Here is a 19618-nt window from a genome sequence, read left to right on the forward strand (position 1 = left end):
CATGTTACAGAACTAGAAGTTATTGGTGGCTGCCAATAAATTTGAAGATAAACAAGTAAGAGAGGCAAAACAAAAGGAAAGAACATAGTTGAAAAGAATTTGGAGTTTATTCTGAGGTACCAGATAAGGGTAAACCAGCTTTGTCACATAGATGGGTTTGTACTGAAAAAGTCCCTGCAGATGGGACTTATAAGGCTAAAGCGAGGTTGTTTGTTAGGGGTTTTGAAGAGAAACTGGGTGATACAGATGTTAGAGTGGACTATTCCACTGCTGGAAAAGTAATCTTAAAAATCTTTTGGCCACATATTCATGGAGTGTAGTTAAGAACATAAAGAACATAAGAATTAGGAACAGGAATAGGCCATCTAGCCCCTCGAGCCTGCCCCGCCATTCAACAAGATCATGGCTGATCTGGCCGTGGACTCAGCTCCACTTACCCGCCCTCTCCCCGTAACCCTTAATTCCCTTATTGGTTAAAAATCTATCTATCTGTGACTTGAACACATTCAATGAGCTAGCCTCAACTGCTTCCTTGTGCAGAGAATTCCACAGATTCACAACCCTCTGGGAGAAGAAATTCCTTCTCAACTCGGTTTTAAATTGGCTCCTCCGTATTTTGAGGCTGTGCCCCCTAGTTCTAGTCTCCCCTACCAGTGGAAACAACCTCTCTGCCTCTATCTTGTCTATCCCTTTCATGATTATAAATGTTTCTATAAGATCACCCCTCATCCTTCTGAACTCCAATGAGTAAAGACCCAGTCTACTCAATCTATCATCATAAGGTAACCCCCTCATTTCTGGAATCAGCCCAGTGAATCGTCTCTGTACCTCTTCCAAAGCTAGTATATCCTTCCTTAAGTAAGGTGACCAAAACTGCACGCAGTACTCCAGGTGCAGCCTTACCAATACCTTATACAGTTGCAGCAGGACCTCCCTGCTTTTGAACTCCATCCCTCTCGCAATGAAGGCCAACATTCCATTCGCCATCCTGATTACCTGCTGCACCTGCAAACTAAATTTTGGGGATTCATGCACAAGGACCCCCAGGTCCCTCTGCACCTCAGCATGTTGTAATTTCTCCCCATTCAAACAATATTCCCTTTTACTGTTTTTTTTCCTCAAGATGGATGACTTCACATTTTCCGACATTGTAATCCATCTGCCAAACCTTAGCCCATTCGCTTAACCTATCCAAATCTCCTTGCAGCCTCTCTGAATCCTCTACACAACCCGCTTTCCCACTAATCTTAGTGTCATCTGCAAATTTTGTTGCACTACACTCTGTCCCCTCTTCCAGGTCATCTATGTATATTGTAAACACTTGTGGTCCCAGCACTGATCCCTGTGGCACACCACTAACCACCGATTTCCAACTGGAAAAGGACCCATTTATCCCGACTCTGCTTTCTGTTCGCCAGCCAATTCTCTATCCATGCTAATACATTTCCTCTGATGCCGCGTACCTCTATCTTCTGCAGTAATCTTTTGTGTGGCACCTTATCGAATGCCTTTTGGAAATCTAAATACACCACATCCATCGGTACACCTCTATCCACCACGCTCGTTATATCCTCAAAGAATTCCAGTAAATTAGTTAAACATGATTTCCCCTTCATGAATCCATGCTGCGTCTGCTTGATTGCACTATTCCTATCTAGATGTCCCGCTATTTCTTCCTTAATGATAGTTTCAAGCATTTTCCCCACTACAGATGTTAAACTAACCGGCCTATAGTTACCTGCCTTTTATCTGCCCCCTTTTTTAAACAGAGGCGTTACATTAGCTGCTTTCCAATCCGCTGATACCTCCCCAGAGTCCAGAGAATTTTGGTAGATTATAACGAATGCATCTGCTATAACTTCCGCCATCTCTTTTAATACCCTGGGATGCATTTCATCAGGACCAGGGGACTTGTCTACCTTCAGTCTCATTAGCCTGTCCAGCACTACCCCCTTAGTGATAGTGATTGTCTCAAGGTCCTCCCTTCCCACATTCCTGTGGCCTGCAATTTTTGGCATGGTTTTTGTGTCTTCCACTGTGAAGACCGAAGCAAAATAATTGTTTAAGGTCTCAGCCATTTCCACATTTCCCATTATTAAATCCCCCTTCTCATCTTCTAAGGGACCAACATTTACTTTAGTCACTCTTTTCCGTTTTATATATCTGTAAAAGCTTTTACTATCTGTTTTTATGTTTTGCGCAAGTTTACCTTCGTAATATATCTTCCCTTTCTTTATTGCTTTTTTAGTCATTCTTTGCCGTTGCTTAAAATTTTCCCAATCCTCTATTTTCCCACTAACCTTGAACACCTTATAGGCATTGGTCTTTGATTTGATACTCTCCTTTATTTCCTTGGTTATCCACGGCTGGTTTTCCCTTCTCTTGCCGCCCTTCTTTTTCACTGGAATATATTTTTGTTGCGCATTATGAAAGAGCTCCTTAAAAGTCCTCCACTGTTCCTCAATTGTGCCACCGTTTAGTCTTTGTTTCCAGTCTACTTTAGCCAACTCTGCCCTCATCCCACTGTAGTCCCCTTTGTTTCAGCAAAGTACGCTCATTTCTGACATAACTTCCTCACCCTCAATCTGTATTACAAATTGAACCATACTGTGATCACTCATTCCGAGAGGATCTTTTACTAGGAGATCGTTTATTTTTCCTGTCTCATTGCACAGGACCAGATCTAAGATGGCTTGTTCCCTTGTAGGTTCTGTTACATACTGTTCTAAGAAACAATCCCGTATGCATTCTATGAATTCCTCCTCCAGGCTACCCTGTGCGATTTGATTTGACCAATCGATATGTAGGTTAAAATCCCCCATGACTACTGCCGTTCCTTTTTCACATGCCTCCATTATTCCCTTGATTATTGCCCACCCCACCGTGAAGTTATTATTTGGGGGCCTATAAACTAAGCCGACCAGTGACTTTTTCCCCTTACTATCTCTAATCTCCACCCACAATGATTCAACATTTTGTTCATTGGAGCCAATATCATCCCTCACAACTGCCCTGATATCATCTTTTATTAACAGAGCTACCCCACTTCCTTTCCCTTCTTGTCTATCTTTCTGAATCGTCAGATACCCCTGTATGTTTAATTCCCAGTCTTGGCCACCCTGCAACCATGTTTCTGTAATGGCCACCAAATCATACCCATTTGTAATGATTTGTGCCGTCAACTCATTTACTTTATTTCGAATGCTGCGTGCATTTAGGTAGAGTGTTTTCATCCTAGTTTTTAAACCATGATTTTTAGTTTTGACCCCTCCTGCAGCCCCTTTATATTCAGTGGCCCTTTTTGTTTCTTGCCTTGGGTTTCTCTGCGATCCACTTTTACTCATCTCCTTTCTGTCTTTTGTTTTTGTCTCCTTTTTGTTTCCCTCTGTCTCCCTGCATTGGTTCCCATCCCCCTGCCATATTAGTTTAACTCCTCCCCAACAGCACTAGCAAACAGTCCCCCAGTACATAGGTTCCGGTCCTGCCCATGTGCAGACCTTCCGGTTTGTACTTGTCCCACCTCCCCCAGAACCTGTTCCAATGCCCCAGGAATTTGAATCCCTCCCTGCTGCACCACTGCTCAAGCCACGTATTCATCTGTGCTATCCTGCGATTCCTACTCTGACTAGCACGTGGCACTGGTAGCAATCCCGAGATTACTACTTTTGAGGTCCTACTTTTTAATTTAGCTCCTAGCTCCTTAAATTCGTCTCGTAGGACCTCATCCCTTTTTTTACCTATGTCGTTGGTACCAATGTGCACCACAACAACTGGCTGTTCTCCCTCCCTTTTTAGAATGTCCTGCACCCGCTCGGAGACATCCTTGACCCTTGCACCAGGGAGGCAACATACCATCCTGGAGTCTCGGTTGCGGCCGCAGAAACGCCTATCTATTCCCCTTATGATTGAATCTCCTATCACTATCACTCTCCCACTCTTTTTCCTGCCCTCCTGTGCAACAGAGCCAGCCACGGTGCCATGAACTTGGCTGCTGCTGCCCTCCCCTGATGAGTCATCCCCCTCAACAGCACTCAAAGCAGTGTATCTGTTTTGCAGGGGGATGACCACAGGGGACCCCTGCACTACCTTCCTTGCACTACTCTTCCTGCTGGTCTTCCATTCCCTAGCTGGCTGTGGATCCTTCTCCTGCGGTAAGACCAACTCGCTACACGTGCCACTCACGTCATTCTCAGTGTCGTGGATGCTCCAGAGTGAATCCACTCTCAGCTCCAATTCCACAACGCGGTCCTTCAGGAGCTGGAGGCGGATACACTTCTCACACACGTAGTCGTCAGGGACACCGGAAGTGTCCCTGAGTTCCTACATGGTACAGGAGGAGCATAACACGTGACCGAGCTCTCCTGCCATGCCTTAACCCTTAGATACCCTTAAATTGGCACAACAATGTTACAGTTTACTTACTGATATAAAAAAGAAAAAGAAAAGCTACTCACCAATCACCAGCCAATCACTTACCCCCTTGGCTGTGACGTCACCTTTTAATTCCTTTCTACTTCTTTTTTGCCTTCTCTCCCCGCTGTAGCTGCACCGGTACGCCTTTTATAGGCCGCTCCGACGCTGCTCCCGCCTCTCGCCAACTGCCGCTGCATTAAATTGACATAAAAACCGCATTTCCGCAGGACGGTACTTTGTGTTTCTGAAACCGCCTGAAGAGGCAGAAAGAAAATGATGGAAACTAAACAAATGTGTTTATGGCCTGAATGATGCTTCCAGGGCATCGGTGAGATCTGTTTTGCTGAAAATAGGTTATGTTCAACTAAAATCAGGTCCCACAATGTTTTATTGCTAACATAAAGGAAAACTTTCAGGCATCTTCATGATACATGTTGATGATTTCTTGTGGTGTGGTATTGTGGAATTTGAGAAATTTGTCATTAATAAGATTAGAGTAGAATTTAAAACTGGGAGTGAGGCCTGTGGGGCTTTTAAATATATTGGTTTAGATATTAAGCAAAGTGGATCTGGTATAACTTTAAAGCGACAGTCCTATTTCGAGAGTGTTACTCCCACACCGGTTAATCGTACTTGGTCATCACAGAACGATGATGCTATATCTAAAAAAAAGACAGAAGAATTGGGAAACTTCAATGGTCAGTTGAACTGATTGTACACTCAGACTAGACTAGATGTTAGTTTTGATGTGTTGGAGTTAAGTACTTCAATGAAACACCCCATAGTAGAGAATGTTTTAAGAGCAAATGAAACATTATGAAAATTAAATCTGGATCAATGTAAACTTAACTTTCCATACTTCTTGAGTGACTCAAAGAACATGAAACTATTTATCTTTAGTAATGCTTCACATGCTAATCTTCCTGATAGGTATTCTAGTGCAGCTTGTTTCATAGGCCGGAACCTTCCTGGTCTTGCGAGTGCAGGTTTGGAGGCGGGCCCACTGTGATAATGTCCATGATTGACAGCGGGGCTGGATCCTGCTCTGTGCCCACCTCCTTGTAAATTTCCAAAGTGCTGGGTCTGGCTGCGGTTCACAGACCCGGCACCAAGCGGCGGACCAGCCAATTAACATAATTAAGAGGTACTTTAAAGGTATTTTAAAAGAATTTTACCAGGTACTTACCATTTCTCCAAGTGTTTTACAAGCTTCACATCCCTTGGGGAACACGTCAGGTAAGTGTGTCAGGTTCTCAATGACTCTCCATTGTTTTGACTAGTTGAAAGCTGCAGAAGGGGTATAAAAGCTACTATTTCACAGCTCTTCACTTTACAATCTCAGAAGTTGAAGCCTTCAGGATTTGGAGGACACTTTTGAACTGTATGCAGGTTGGAAATGTTTACAGTGAACTCTCTATTCACTGTCACCTCCTTGGAGCAACCTCATCATTGACAGATCGCTTCTGTCATCGCAACTTCAAATACTATCTATTCCATCAGATGTGGCTAGTGAGATGGGGATGTGATAATGTAGATAGATAGAGAGAGAGAGGGATGGGTGGAGGTGCATGGTAAGTTGGTGTGAGTAAGGATTGCAGGATTAGGGTAGGGAAGGCAGAATGATGGGGATATGATAAGTAGCACAGCAGGATAAGGTTGAGTGTGGCTTTGCAGTAACGTTTCGTGATCTACTGAGATCATTGAAGGGTTTGCACCACTGCAGCCAGGTCCTCCAGATGACATCCCTGCTTGTGCCCTCCTGTGCAATGTGCAACCAGGCTGCATTGGTGTCCTGGGGAGGTCTCTTCCGCCCATTGGAAGGGAAGAGAAACTCTCTGCATGCTGTGACTCCCTCCATAAGCATCTGAAGGAAGTGATGGGAGAGCCTGGGTGCAGCCATGCACCTTTGTGCAGTGCTTGTCAGTGTTTACAGCAACTCAATGCTGCAGAAAACTGTCAATCAATGTAGCCATGGTCTCTTAAGGAAACAGGCTGATGACTTGTCATCTAATGACCTCAGACTTGCTTCCTTTTAATTGGCCGGGAACCTCGCAGGGCGGGCTTAACAAGCCCAATCTAGGGAAAATTCTTTTCACAGTGCGGGCTGGAGACAGGAGTGGGGTTGCAACCTGCCACTGGCCCCACCACGGTTGGTGAAATCGCGGCCATAGTGTTTCTTATCGGTAAGAATGAGAAATATTTTCCTTTTTATCTTAGGCAACTAAGAAAATAAAATGGATTGTTAAAAGTACTCTGGCTGCTAAAACTCTGGCTCTTGTGGAGGCAGTGGATATGGTATTCTCTTTGGCAACTATCTTGAATGATACCTTATACAATGGGAGTACTGAATATAGTATACCCATTGAATGTTATGCAGACAATTGTTAATTGTGGGATAATATACGCTCTACAAAAAAATGTGAATGAGAAAAGATTACAGATTAACATTGCTCCAAGAGAAAGGAAATCTCAAATTAAATGGGTGGATTCAAGTCATCAATTGTTGGATTGTTTTACGAAAATAATTTATTAGAACCCTTCTCCAGAACCCCTATCACAATGTAATGCTTTGTACAGAACATTTATTGAAATTTGGTTGTACTTTTATATATTTTTTAATTTAGAGAGAGAAGGGAATCTTTCAATTGGGTGTTAATTGTATTCAGTTGGTGGGTGTTAATTGGAGTCTCACTTGTGCTCAAAAATAGGGGAGCAGGCTGGGGAAGGGAGGCTTATCTTGGGGGTGTACGGTATGTAATTTGTGTCTCTCAGTAAATAAATCCTTCACCACCTGGTTATCCAACTGAAACACCATTGATCAGAACTTAATTGGATCAGACACAAGCATACAGTGGCTACAAGAGCAGTCCAGAGGCTAAGTATTCTGCAGTGAGTGATTCATGTCCTGACTCATCAAAGCCTTCCCACCACCTACAAGGCACAAGTCGGGAGTGTAATGGAATACTTTCCACTTGCCTGGACAACACCATGCAAGACAAGCAGCTCACTTGATTGACACCCCATCCACCACCTTAAACACACATTCCTTCCACCATTGGCGCACCGTGGCTGCAGTGTGTACCATCGACAAGATGCACTGCAACAACTCACCAAGGCTTCTTCGCCAGCACCACCCAAACCAGCGACCTCTACCACCTCCAAGTGCAAGAGCAGCAGGCACATGGGAATACCACTACCTGCAAGTTCCCCTGCAAGTCACACACCATCCTGACTTGAAAATATATTGGCATTCCTTCATAGTCGCTGCGTCAAAATCCTGGAACTCCCTACCTAATAGCATTGTGGGAGTTTCTTCTCCACATGGACTGCAGCACAAAGAGAAGGCGACTCAGCACCTTCTCAAGGTCAATAGGGATGGGCAATAAATGCTGTCTTTGGCAGCGACACCCACATCCTATGAATGAATGAATTTTTTTTAATTGTCTCTTTTTTATGTATGTAAACCAAAGTGTAAGATTTGCCACCAGGTGGTGCACCTATGGGAGACCCAAGGGTCACCTGCATACCCTGGGCAAGCAGGTATAAAAGGCAGACTATCATGCTGCCTCCTCACTCTGGAGTTACAATAAAAAGACCAAGGTCACAACAGTTTGAGCTGAAGATGTACAGTCTTGTGGAGTTATTATAAACCTAACAGTCTCCACTGGCATCCAGCAAATGGAGTAGCTCAGAAATACCCTTCTAAGGAGGATTTCAGATACTCCTAGGGCATCACGATAGTACAAGAGGAAGCTTGCCTGATGGTCTGCATCCCAGAGTACTTAAGGAGGTGGCCTTGGAAATAGCGGATGCATTGACAGTCATTTTCCAACATTCCATTGACTCTGGATCAGTTCCTATCGAGTGGAGGGTAGCCAATGTAACCCCATTTTTTAAAAAAGGAGGGAGAGAGAAAACATGGAATTATAGACCGGTCAGCCTGACCTCAGTAGTGGGTAAAATGATGGAATCAATTATTAAAGATGTCATAGCAGCGCATTTGGAAAATGGTGACATGATAGGTCCAAGTCAGCATGAATTTGTGAAAGGGAAATCATGCTTGACAAATCTTCTGGAATTTTTTGAGGATGTTTCCAGTAAAGTGGACAAAGGAGAACCAGTTGATGTGGTATATTTGGACTTTCAGAAGGCTTTCGACAAGGTCCCACACAAGAGATTAATGTGCAAAGTTAAAGCACATGGGATTGGGGGTAGTGTGCTGACGTGGATTGAGAACTGGTTGTCACACAGGAAGCAAAGAGTAGGAGTAAATGGGTACTTTTCAGAATGGCAGGCAGTGACTAGTGGGGTACCGCAAGGTTCTGTGCTGGGGCCCCAGCTGTTTACATTGTACATTAATGATTTAGACGAGGGGATTAAATGTAGTATCTCCAAATTTGCGGATGACACTAAGTTGGGTGGCAGTGTGAGCTGCGAGGAGGATGCTATGAGGCTGCAGAGTGACTTGGATAGGTTAGGTGAGTGGGCAAATGAATGGCAGATGAAGTATAATGTGGATAAATGTGAGGTTATCCACTTTGGTGGTAAAAACAGAGAGACAGACTATTATCTGAATGGTGACAGATTAGGAAAAGGGAAGGTGCAACGAGACCTGGGTGTCATGGTACATCAGTCATTGAAGGTTGGCATGCAGGTACAGCAGGCGGTTAAGAAAGCAAATGGCATGTTGGCCTTCATAGCGAGGGGATTTGAGTACAGGGGCAGGGAGGTGTTGCTGCAGTTGTACAGGGCCTTGGTGAGGCCACACCTGGAGTATTGTGTACAGTTTTGGTCTCCTAACTTGAGGAAGGACATTCTTGCTATTGAGGGAGTGCAGCGAAGATTCACCAGACTGATTCCCGGGATGGTGGGACTGACCTATCAAGAAAGACTGGATCAACTTGGCTTGTATTCACTGGAGTTCAGAAGAATGAGAGAGGACCTCATAGAAACGTTTAAAATTCTGACGGGTTTAGACAGGTTAGATGCAGGAAGAATGTTCCCCATGTTGGGGAAGTCCAGAACCAGGGGTCACAGTCTAAAGATAAGGGGTAAGCCATTTAGGACCGAGATGAGGAGAAACTTCTTCACCCAGAGAGTGGTGAACCTGTGGAAATCTCTACCACAGAAAGTAGTTGAGGCCAATTCACTAAATATATTCAAAAGGGAGTTAGATGAAGTCCTTACTACTCGGGGGATCAAGGGGTATGGCGAGAAAGCAGGAAGGGGGTACTGAAGTTTCATGTGCAGCCATGAACTCATTGAATGGCGGTGCAGGCTAGAAGGGCTGAATGGCCTGCTCCTGCACCTATTTTCTATGTTTCTATGTTTCTAACATAAAAACTGACTGCAAAAGCTTCTATAGATATGTGAAGCGAAAAGGTTTAGTGAAGATAAATGTAGGTCCCTTGCAGTCGGACTCAGGTGAATTTATAATAGGGAACAAAGAAATGGCAGACCAATTGAACAAATACTTTGGTTCTGTCTTCACGAAGGAAGACACATAATCTTCCGGGTGTACTACGGGACCGAGGGTCTAGTGAGAAGGAGGAACTGAAGAATATCCTTATTAGGCAGGAAATTGTGTTGGGGAAATTGATGGGATTGAAGGCTGATAAATCCCCGCGGCCTGATTGTCTGCATCCCAGAGTACTTAAGGAAGTGGCCCTAGAAATAGTGGATGCATTCGTGATCATTTTCCAACCATCTATCGACTCTGGATCAGTTCCTATGGACTGGAGGGTAGCTAATGTAACACCACTTTTTAAAAAAGGAGGGAGAGAGAAAACGGGTAATTATGGACCAGTTAGCCTGACATCAGTAGTGGGGAAAATGTTGGAATCAATTATTAAGGATGAAATAGCAGCGCATTTGGAAAGCAGTGACAGGATCAGTCCAAGTCAGCATGGATTTATGAAAGAGAAATCATGCTTGACAAATCTTCTGGAATTTTTTGAGGATGTAACTAGTAGAGTGGACAAGGGAGAACCAGTGGATGTGGTGTATTTGGACTTTCAAAAGGCCTTTCACAAGGTCCCACATAAGAGATTGTTGTGCAAAATCAAAGCACATGGTATTGGAGGTAATGTATTGGCGTGGATAGAGAATTGGTTGGCAGACTGGAAGCAGAGAGTTGGGATAAACGGGTCATTTTCGGAATGAGAGGCAGTGACTAGTGGAGTGCTGCAGGGCTCAGTGCTGGGACCCCAGCTCTTCACAATCTACATCAATGATTTGGATGAAGGAATTGAGTGTAATATCTCCACGTTTGCAGATGACACTAAACTGGGTGGCGGTGTGAGCTGTGAGGAGGATGCTAAGAGGCTGCAGGGTGATTTGGACAGGTTAGGTGAGTGGGCAAATGCATGGCAGATGCAGTATAATGTGGATAAATGTGAGGTTATCCACTTTGGTGGCAAAAACACGAAGGCAGAATATTATCTGAATGGTGGCAGATTAGGAAAAGGGGAGGTACAACGAGACCTGGGTGTCATGGTTCATCAGTCATTGAAAGTTGGCATGCAGGTACAGCAGGCGGTGAAGAAGACAAATGGCATGTTGGCCTTCATAGCTAGGGGATTTGAGTATAGGAGCAGGAAGGTCTTACTGCAATTGTACAGGGCCTTGGTGAGGCCTCACCTCGAATATTGTGTTCAGTTTTGGTCTCCTAATCTGAGGAAGGACATTCTTGCTATTGAGGGAGTGCAGCGAAGGTTCACCAGCCTGATTCCAGGGATGGCTGGACTGACATATGAGGAGAGACTGGATCAACTGGGCCTTTATAGACTGGAGTTTAGAAGGATGAGAGGGGATCTCATAGAAACATATAAGATTCTGACGGGACGGGACAGGTTAGATGCGGGAAGAATGTTCCCGATGTTGGGGAAGTCCAGAACTAGGGGACACAGTCTTAGGATAAGGGGTAGGCCATTTAGGACTGAGATGAGGAGAAACTTCTTCACTCAGAGAGTTGTTAACCTGTGGAATTCCCTGCCGCAGAGAGTTGTTGATGACAGTTCATTGGATATATTCAGGAGGGAGTTAGATATGTACCTTACGGCTAAAGGGATCAAGGGATATGGAGAGAAAGCAGGAAAGGGGTACTGAGGTGAATGATCAGCCATGGTCTTATTGAATGGTGGTGCAGGTTCGAAGGGCCGAACGACCTACTTCTGCACCTATTTTCCATGTTTCTATGTTTCTATCCTCTGTCATCGAACTACAGTATGCGGACGACACTTGCATCTGTGCACACACAGAGGTCAAACTCCAAGCCATCGTCAACACCTTCACCGAGGCATATGAAAACATGGGCCTTACGCTAAATATACGTAAGGCAAGACAAAGGTCCGCCGCCAACCTGACCCCATCACACAGCACTGCCCCCCCGTCATCAAAATCCATGGCACAGCCTTGGACAATGTGGACCATTTTCCATACCTCCTACTATCCTACTATCAGCAAGGGCAGCCTTCGGTCACCTGAGGAAGAGAGTGTTTGAAGACCAGGACCTCAAATCTGGCGCAAGCTTATTATCTACAGGGCAGTAGTGATACCCACCCACCTATAAGGCTCAGAGACATGGACCATATAGAGCAGACATCTTAAAGCGCTGGAGAAATACCACCAACGCTGCCTCCGCAAGATCCTGCAAATCCACTGGGAGGATAGACGCACCAACGTCAGTATTCTCACTCAAGCCAACATCCCCAGCATCGAAGAACTGACCTCACTCGACCAGCTCTGTTGGGCAAGCCACATCATCCGCATGCCCAACACGAGACTCCGTAAGCAAGCGCTCTACTTGAAACTCCTACATGGCAGGCGAGCTCCAGGTGAGCAGCGGAAACGTTTCAAGTACACCCTCAAAGCCTCCTTAATAAAGTGCAACATCCCCACTGACATCTGGGAATCCCTGGCCAAAGACCACCCAAAATGGAGGAAGAGCATCCGGGAGAGTGCTGAGCACCTCGAGTCTCGTCACCGACAGCATGCAGAAATCAAGCGCAGACAGCGGAAGGAGCGTGCGGCAAAGCAGGTTCCCCACCCACCCTTTCCTTCAACCACTGTCTGCCCCACCTGTGACAGAGATTGTAATTCCCACATTGGACTGTACAGCCACCTGAGAATTCACTTTTAGAGTGAAAGCAAGTCTTCCTCGATTCCAAGGGACTGTCTATGATGAAAATGAGGGCTAAAATGCACACACTATTAGAGCCAGAGGTACTTAAACAGTGGAAGAGAGGAGATTGGGAGAGCAAAGGTAAAGGATGGCAGCGGATTGCCAAGGATAGAGGAACACAGTGAGGAAACCCCTAGGGAGCTGCTAGCCTAGGAGCCATCTTGAAAACTCTAGTTTGAAAGCTCCACTGCCGAGTGCAGGCATTTGAGCCAAATTATAAAAAGCCAGTTCTGATGAAAGGTCATCGACCTGGAACGTTAACTCTGTTTCTCTCTCCATGGATACTGTCTAACTTGCTGAGTATTTCCAGCAATTCCTGATTTTATTATAAAAAGCCAGAATGCGTCCAGCTTGTGAGGCAAGGTTAAAATACTTCAAGGCTTGTTTGTAAGCTCCTTTCACAACTACACCATTGTAATATCCTATACATGGAACCCAGCTGGAGCTGTTCACCCACCCAACCCCGTTCAGCAGCTTTCTGAAAGTACTTCAGCGCCAACCACTTGGCAAATCTGCCCAGCTGGATTACCCTTCTCTGCATGTTTATTGAAGTAATGTTGTTGTTCTGGGGTACAACATTACTACTCTTTGCATACATCTTTCCAAGGGATCCCACTGCATGAGAGTTTCCAGTAGCTGTTGCTTGGTTAAAGTACTTGAAGGCTTTCTGATCATTTTGTTCCACACGTCGTCCTCCATGCAAATGCAATTGACCAAGTCCAACCTGCGCTTGGACATCTTTTTCAGCCAGGAATTGGTAGTATTGGATCAAGACATCTTCCAGCATTCCACTGCCAACACCAGAGTGTTCTGTTTCATCAAGAAGGCGCATTCTCTGAACAAAATTACCAGTTAAAGATATATCATTGACAACATAATTTGCCATTAGTTTGTAATGTGTTAGTGCAAATTTACAGCTCTGAGCGATTCCTATACCAGCCCAATATCTATAACCCAAAATCACTGTGATAGCAAGTTTCCTCCAAGCACTCCAAAGGTGCAAAATACCTACGTCTTAGCTTGACTTGAATGGACTCCCACTCCAGACACATAAAGGAATCCAAGTGCTGTTTGACCTTTCAGAGACCCCTGCTCTGTAAGCATCTCAAATAAATTCTTAGCTGTTCCAATGTTTAACTTTAGGAGTAATCCAACAGAATGGCACAGCCCACCTTCTCCATGGACTTGGAATTTCCCACGTCAGCTGCTTTGACAACTATTTGATATCCTTTTTCGCATTTCATTCCAATATGATAAAAAATTGTCTCTGCCTCTTGTGCAAGTTTTCTTTAATTGGCTTCTTCTTCAGTTTCACAAAGTCCCCGCTTGTGGTCCCGATTATAGGTGTAGGTTATTGCACACCAGAATTGGTCATTGTCCCATCATCAGTAGTACAGCTCAAGTACTCCTGGTCCATAAACAGGAAGGGAACACACATAGTGCTCACCATCAGCAATGCCACCAAATGCCATTGGATCTTTTTAACATCTTCCATATCATCAATGATTAGACCTTTTTCATCAGAAGTAGTATGCTGCTGTTCTTCGTTCTAAGAGCATAGAATATAAGAAATAGGAGCAGGGTTAGGCCATTCAGCCCCTCGAGCCTGCTCTGCCATTCTATAAAATCATGGCTGATCTGATCATGGACTCAGGTCCGCGTCTATGTGCACCCCTTATTCACTTATCTTTCAAAAATCTGTCTGTCTCCACCTTAAATACATTCAATGACCCAGCCTCCTCAGCTCTCTGGGGCAGAGAATTCCATAGATTTACAACCCATTGAGAGAAGAAATTCCTCCTCATCTCAGTTCTAAATGGGCGACCCTTTATTCTTAAACTATGCCCCCAAGTTCTAGATTCCCCCACGAGAGGAAACATCCTCTCTGAATCTAACTTGTCGAGCCCCCTCATTATCTTATATGTTGCAATAAGATCACCTCTCATTCTTCTAAACTCCAATTAGTATAGGCCCAACCTGCTCAACTTTTCTTCATAAGTCAACCCCTTCATCTCAGGAATCAACCTAGTGAACCTTTTCTGAAATGCCTCCAATGCAAGTATATCCCTCCTTAAATAAGGAGACCAAAACGGTACGCAGTACTCCAGTTGTGGCCTCACCAATACCCTGTACAGTTGTAGCAGGACTTCTCTGTTTTTATACTCCATCCCTCTTGCAATAAAGGGCAACATTCCAATTGCCTTCCTGATTACTTGCTGTACCTGCATACTAACATTTTGTGTTTCATGCACAAGGACCCCCAGGTCCCTCTGTACTACAGCACTTTGTAATCTTTCTCCATTTAAATACTAATTTGCTTTTCTATTTTTTTCTGCCAAAATGGATAACCTCACACTTTCCCACATTATGCTCCATGTGCCAAATCTTTTCCCACTTACTTAGCCTGTCTATATCCCTTTGCAGATTATTTGTGTCCTCTTTGCAACTTGCTTTCCCACCCATCTTTGTATCATCTGCAAACTTGGCTACATTACACTCGGTCCCTACATCCAAGTCATTAATATAGATTGTAAATAGTTGGGGCCCCAGCACCAATCCCTGTGGCACCCCGCTAGTCATTGTTTGCCAACCGGAAAATGACCCATTTATCCCGACTCTCTGTTTTCTGTTCGTTAGCCAGTCTGTTAGCCATGCCAATATATTACCCCCAATCCCGTGAGCTTTTATCTTGTATAGTAACCTTTTATGTGGCACCTTATCGAATGACTTCTGGAAATCCAAACACACCATATCCACTGGTTTCCCCTTAAATACCCTGCTCGTTACAACCTCAAAGAACACCAGCAAATTTGTCAAACATGATTTCCCTTTCATAAAACCATGCTGACTCTGCTTGACTGTATTATGCTTTTCCAAATGTCCTGCTACTGCCTCCTTAATAATGGACTCCTTAGTAATACTCCTGTATGGCTCAGAGAAATGGACCATGTACAGCAGACACCTCAAGATGCTGGAGAAATATCACCAACGGTGTCTCCGCAAGATCCTGCAAATCCCCTGGGAGGACAGGCACACAAATAGCAGCATCCTCATCCAGGCTAACATCCCCAGCATTGAAGCACTGGCCACACTCGATCAGCTCCGCTGGGCAGGCCACATAGTTCGCATGCCAGACACGAGACTCCCAAAGCAAGTGCTCTACTCGGAATTCCTTTACGGCAAACGAGCCAAAGGTGGACAGCGGAAACACTACAAGGACACCCTCAAAGCCCCCCTGATAAAGTGCAACATCCCCACTGACATCTGGGAGTCCCTGCCCTAAGTGGAGGAAGTGCATCCGAGAGGGCGCTGAGCACCTCGAGTCTCAACGCCGAGAGCATGCAGAAACCAAGCGCAGGCAGCAGAAAGAGCATGCGGCAAACCAGTCCCACCCTCCCTTACCCTCAATGACTATCTGTACTGCCTGTGACAGAGTCTGTGGCTCTCGTATTGGACTGTTCGGCCACCAAAGAACTCACTTCAGGAGTGGAAGCAAGTCTTCCTCGATTCCGAGGGACTGCCTATGATGATGATGAATGGACTCCAGCATTTTTCCAATGACAGATGTTAGGCTAACTGGTCTACAGTTTCCTGCTTTCTGTCTGCCTCCTTTTTTAAATAGAGATGTTACATTTGCGGTTTTCCGATCTGCTGGGACCTCAGAATCCAGGGAACTTTGGTAGATTACAACCAATGCATCCATAATCTCTGCAGCCACTTCTTGTAAGACCCTAGGATGCAAGCCATCAGATCCAGGGGACCTGTTCACCTTTTGTCCCATTATTTTACCAAGTACTTTTTCTTTAGTGATACTGATTGTTTTAAGTTCGGCCCCCCCTATAGCCCCTTGATTATCCATTATTGGGATATTTTTAATGTCTTCTACCATGAAGACCGATACAAAATATTAGTTCAAAGTCTCTGTTATTTCTCTGTTCCTCATTATTAATTCCCCAGTCTCATTCTCGAAGGGACCAACATTTACTTTAGCTACTGTCTTCCTTTTTATATACCTGTAGAAGCTCTTACTGCCTGTTTTTATATTTCTTGCTAGTTTACTCTCATAATGTGTCTTCCCTCTCTTTATTTTTTTTTAGTCATCCTTTGTTGGTTTTTTAAAAATTCCCACTATCCTCCCACTAATCTTGGCCATTTTGTATGCCATTGTTTTCAGTTTGATAATGTTATATTTAGAATAACTGTAAGCTTAAACTGATGTGACCATAGTCTCTTTAATAAAACTCCAGAATGCCAAAGCAGCATGGCAGACAACCTTTTATACTCGCATGCATGAAGTGTGCAGGTGACCCTTGGGCCTCCAACAGGTGCACACTGGTGGCAAGTCTTACACAGTTATAATGTTTTCATACATAACATCACTCCACCACCCCCCCCCCCCCCCAAGACTTTGATACTAGATATTTACAAGTTGAGGCGGTCCACGGCCCTTTGCTCCCTGGTTGAACGCCTGGCATGGGTGAGTTGGTGGGGCCATTGCTGCACTGCAGCACGACTGGTCTGACCGGACTGTTGGGCATGCTGGGTTCATCCTCTTGATTGACGGCGAGGTCAATTGCTGGTTGGGTGTGTGTTGGTGGATCGATGATGGTGATGACCTCTTTAAGTTGTTCCTCATTGTCAGTGAATTGCAGTTTGGTCTGATCCAAATGCTTTCTGCACATTTGTCCGTTACATAGTTTGACAATAAACATTCTATTCCCCTCCTTGGCCAAGACAATGCCAGCAACCCATTTGGGACCATGACCATAATTAAGGACAAACACAGGGTCGTTTATATCAATGTCACGTGATACAGTCACGCGATCGTGGTACATGTTTTGCCGATGATGCCAGGTTTCCACATGATCATTAAGATCCGGGTGGACTAAGGAGAGCCTGGTTTTGGAGGCTCTCTTCATTAACAATTCCGCCGGTGGAACCCCGGTAAGCGAATGGGGTCACATCTAGTAGCTGAGCAGAACCCGAGATAAACGGGTTTGCAGAGAGCTGTTCATCACGCGTTTCAAGCTCTGCTTGATAGTTTGGACGGCCTGTTCTGTTTGACAGTTGGATGCGGGCTTAAACAGGGCATACCTGACATGTTTAATGCCATTGCGGGCCATAAACCTGTTGAATTCCGAGCTGGTGAAACACGGCCCATTGTCACTGACAAGGACGTCGGGCAAGCCATGGGTGGCGAACATGGCCCAGAAGCTTTCAATGGTGGCAGTGGACATGCAGGATGACATGACTACACATTCAATCCATTTAGAGTAAGCGTCCACTACTACGAAGAACATCTTTCCTAGAAGGGGGCTAGCGAAATCTACGTGGATCCTGGACCACGGTTTGGAGGGTCATGACCACAGACTCAGTGGAGCCTCCCTTGGTGCATTGCTTAACTGTGAGCAAGTGTTACATTGGTATACGCATGACTCCAAATCAGAGTCAATGCTGGGCCACCAAACGTGCGACCTGGCGATAGCCTTCATCCTGACTATTCCTGGGTAGGTGCTGTGTAGGTCGCATATAAATGTTTCCCTGTCTTTTTTTGGCAAAACCATGCGATTACCCCATAAGAGACAATCCGACTGGATGGACATTTCATCTTTACGTTGGTGAAACAGCATAATTTCATCCTACATTTCCCTGGGAACAGCCGACCAGCTCCCATTGAGAACGCAACTTTTTACTAGTGATAACACAGGATCCAGGCTAGTCCAAGTCCTGATCTGGCGAGCCGTGACAGGTGACCCCTCGCTCTCAAAAACATCTATGACCAGAAGCAAGTCTGCGGGTTGCACCATTTCCACCCCGATGGTGGGCATTGGTAGCCAACTGACGGCATCAGCACAATTCTCCGTGCCTGGACTGTGGCAGATAACATAGTCGTAAGCTGACAATGTTAGTGCCCATCTTTGGATGCGGGACGAAGCACTGGTGTTTATACCTTTGCTTTCTGAAAACAGCGAAATGAGCGGTTTGTGGTCGGTTTCAAGCTCGAATCGGAGTCTAAATAGGTATTGGTGCATTTTCTTAACCGCGTATACACATACTAATGCTTCTTTCTCGACCATACTGTAGGCTCTTTCAGCCTTAGATGGACTTCTAGACGCATATGCAACCGGTTGCAGTTTGCCTGATACATTGGTTTGCTGTAACGCACACCCGACCCTGTACGAAGATGCATCACAAGCTAGCACTAAACGTTTACATGGGTCATACAATACAAGTAACTTGTTAGAACATAGCAGGTTTCTGGCCTTCTGAAAGGCTGTCTCTTGAGATTTACCCCAAACCCAGTTATCATCCTTACGTAGCAACATGTGCAATGCTTCCAGCAAAGTGCTCAACCTGGGTAGAAAGTTACCAAAATAGTTGAGGATTCCTATGAACGAACGCAGCTCCATCACATTCTGTGGTCCGGGTGCATTCTTGTTGGCCTCCGCCTTTGAGTCCATGGGTCTGATGCCGTCTGCCGCAATCTTTCTCCCCCAAAATTCGACCTCTGACGCCAGGAAAACACACTTGAGCATTTCAGCCTGAGTCCCGCTCTGTCTAGTCGACTTAGAACCTCTTCGTTGAGCAGGTGTTCGATGGTGTCACGACCAGTGATCAGGATGTCGTCTTGAAACATAACGGGGAACTGATTTCAGCAGACTCTATGTTCCTCTGGAAAATGGCAGCAGCCGAGCGAATCCCAAAAGGGCATTGTGGTATAAAAACAGTCCTTTGTGCATGTTTATGCACATTGTTAGCACGAATGTTTTCTGGAAGAATCACTCGTCACTCGGGTCAGTTCCAAACGTCAAAACGGTTTTAATTATGCCGGCGGAGAGAAAGCCTCTGGGTTACTCCAGGCACTACTCTCCGCCGAACAAAGAAATTCATCGATATTTATATATTTTACAACAGTTCACTACTATTACTCAGCCCATGTCGGCTGGACACAATCCAATCATAATGATTATAGATTACAAATCGTTTTCTTTGGGCCAATGGAATTGGCCCCCAGGCACCAGG

The 19618-nt window shown here is 45.1% G+C and overlaps 1 pseudogene; it reads right to left on the minus strand.

Annotated features, from left to right (window-relative positions):
- LOC139225796 (protein sel-1 homolog 1-like) overlaps window positions 1–19618 on the minus strand; it is a 61598-nt pseudogene that overhangs the window by 22240 nt on the left and 19740 nt on the right.

This window comes from Pristiophorus japonicus, chromosome 1 (assembly GCF_044704955.1).
Source record: "Pristiophorus japonicus isolate sPriJap1 chromosome 1, sPriJap1.hap1, whole genome shotgun sequence".
In the NCBI taxonomy this organism is placed as follows: Eukaryota; Metazoa; Chordata; class Chondrichthyes; family Pristiophoridae; genus Pristiophorus; species Pristiophorus japonicus.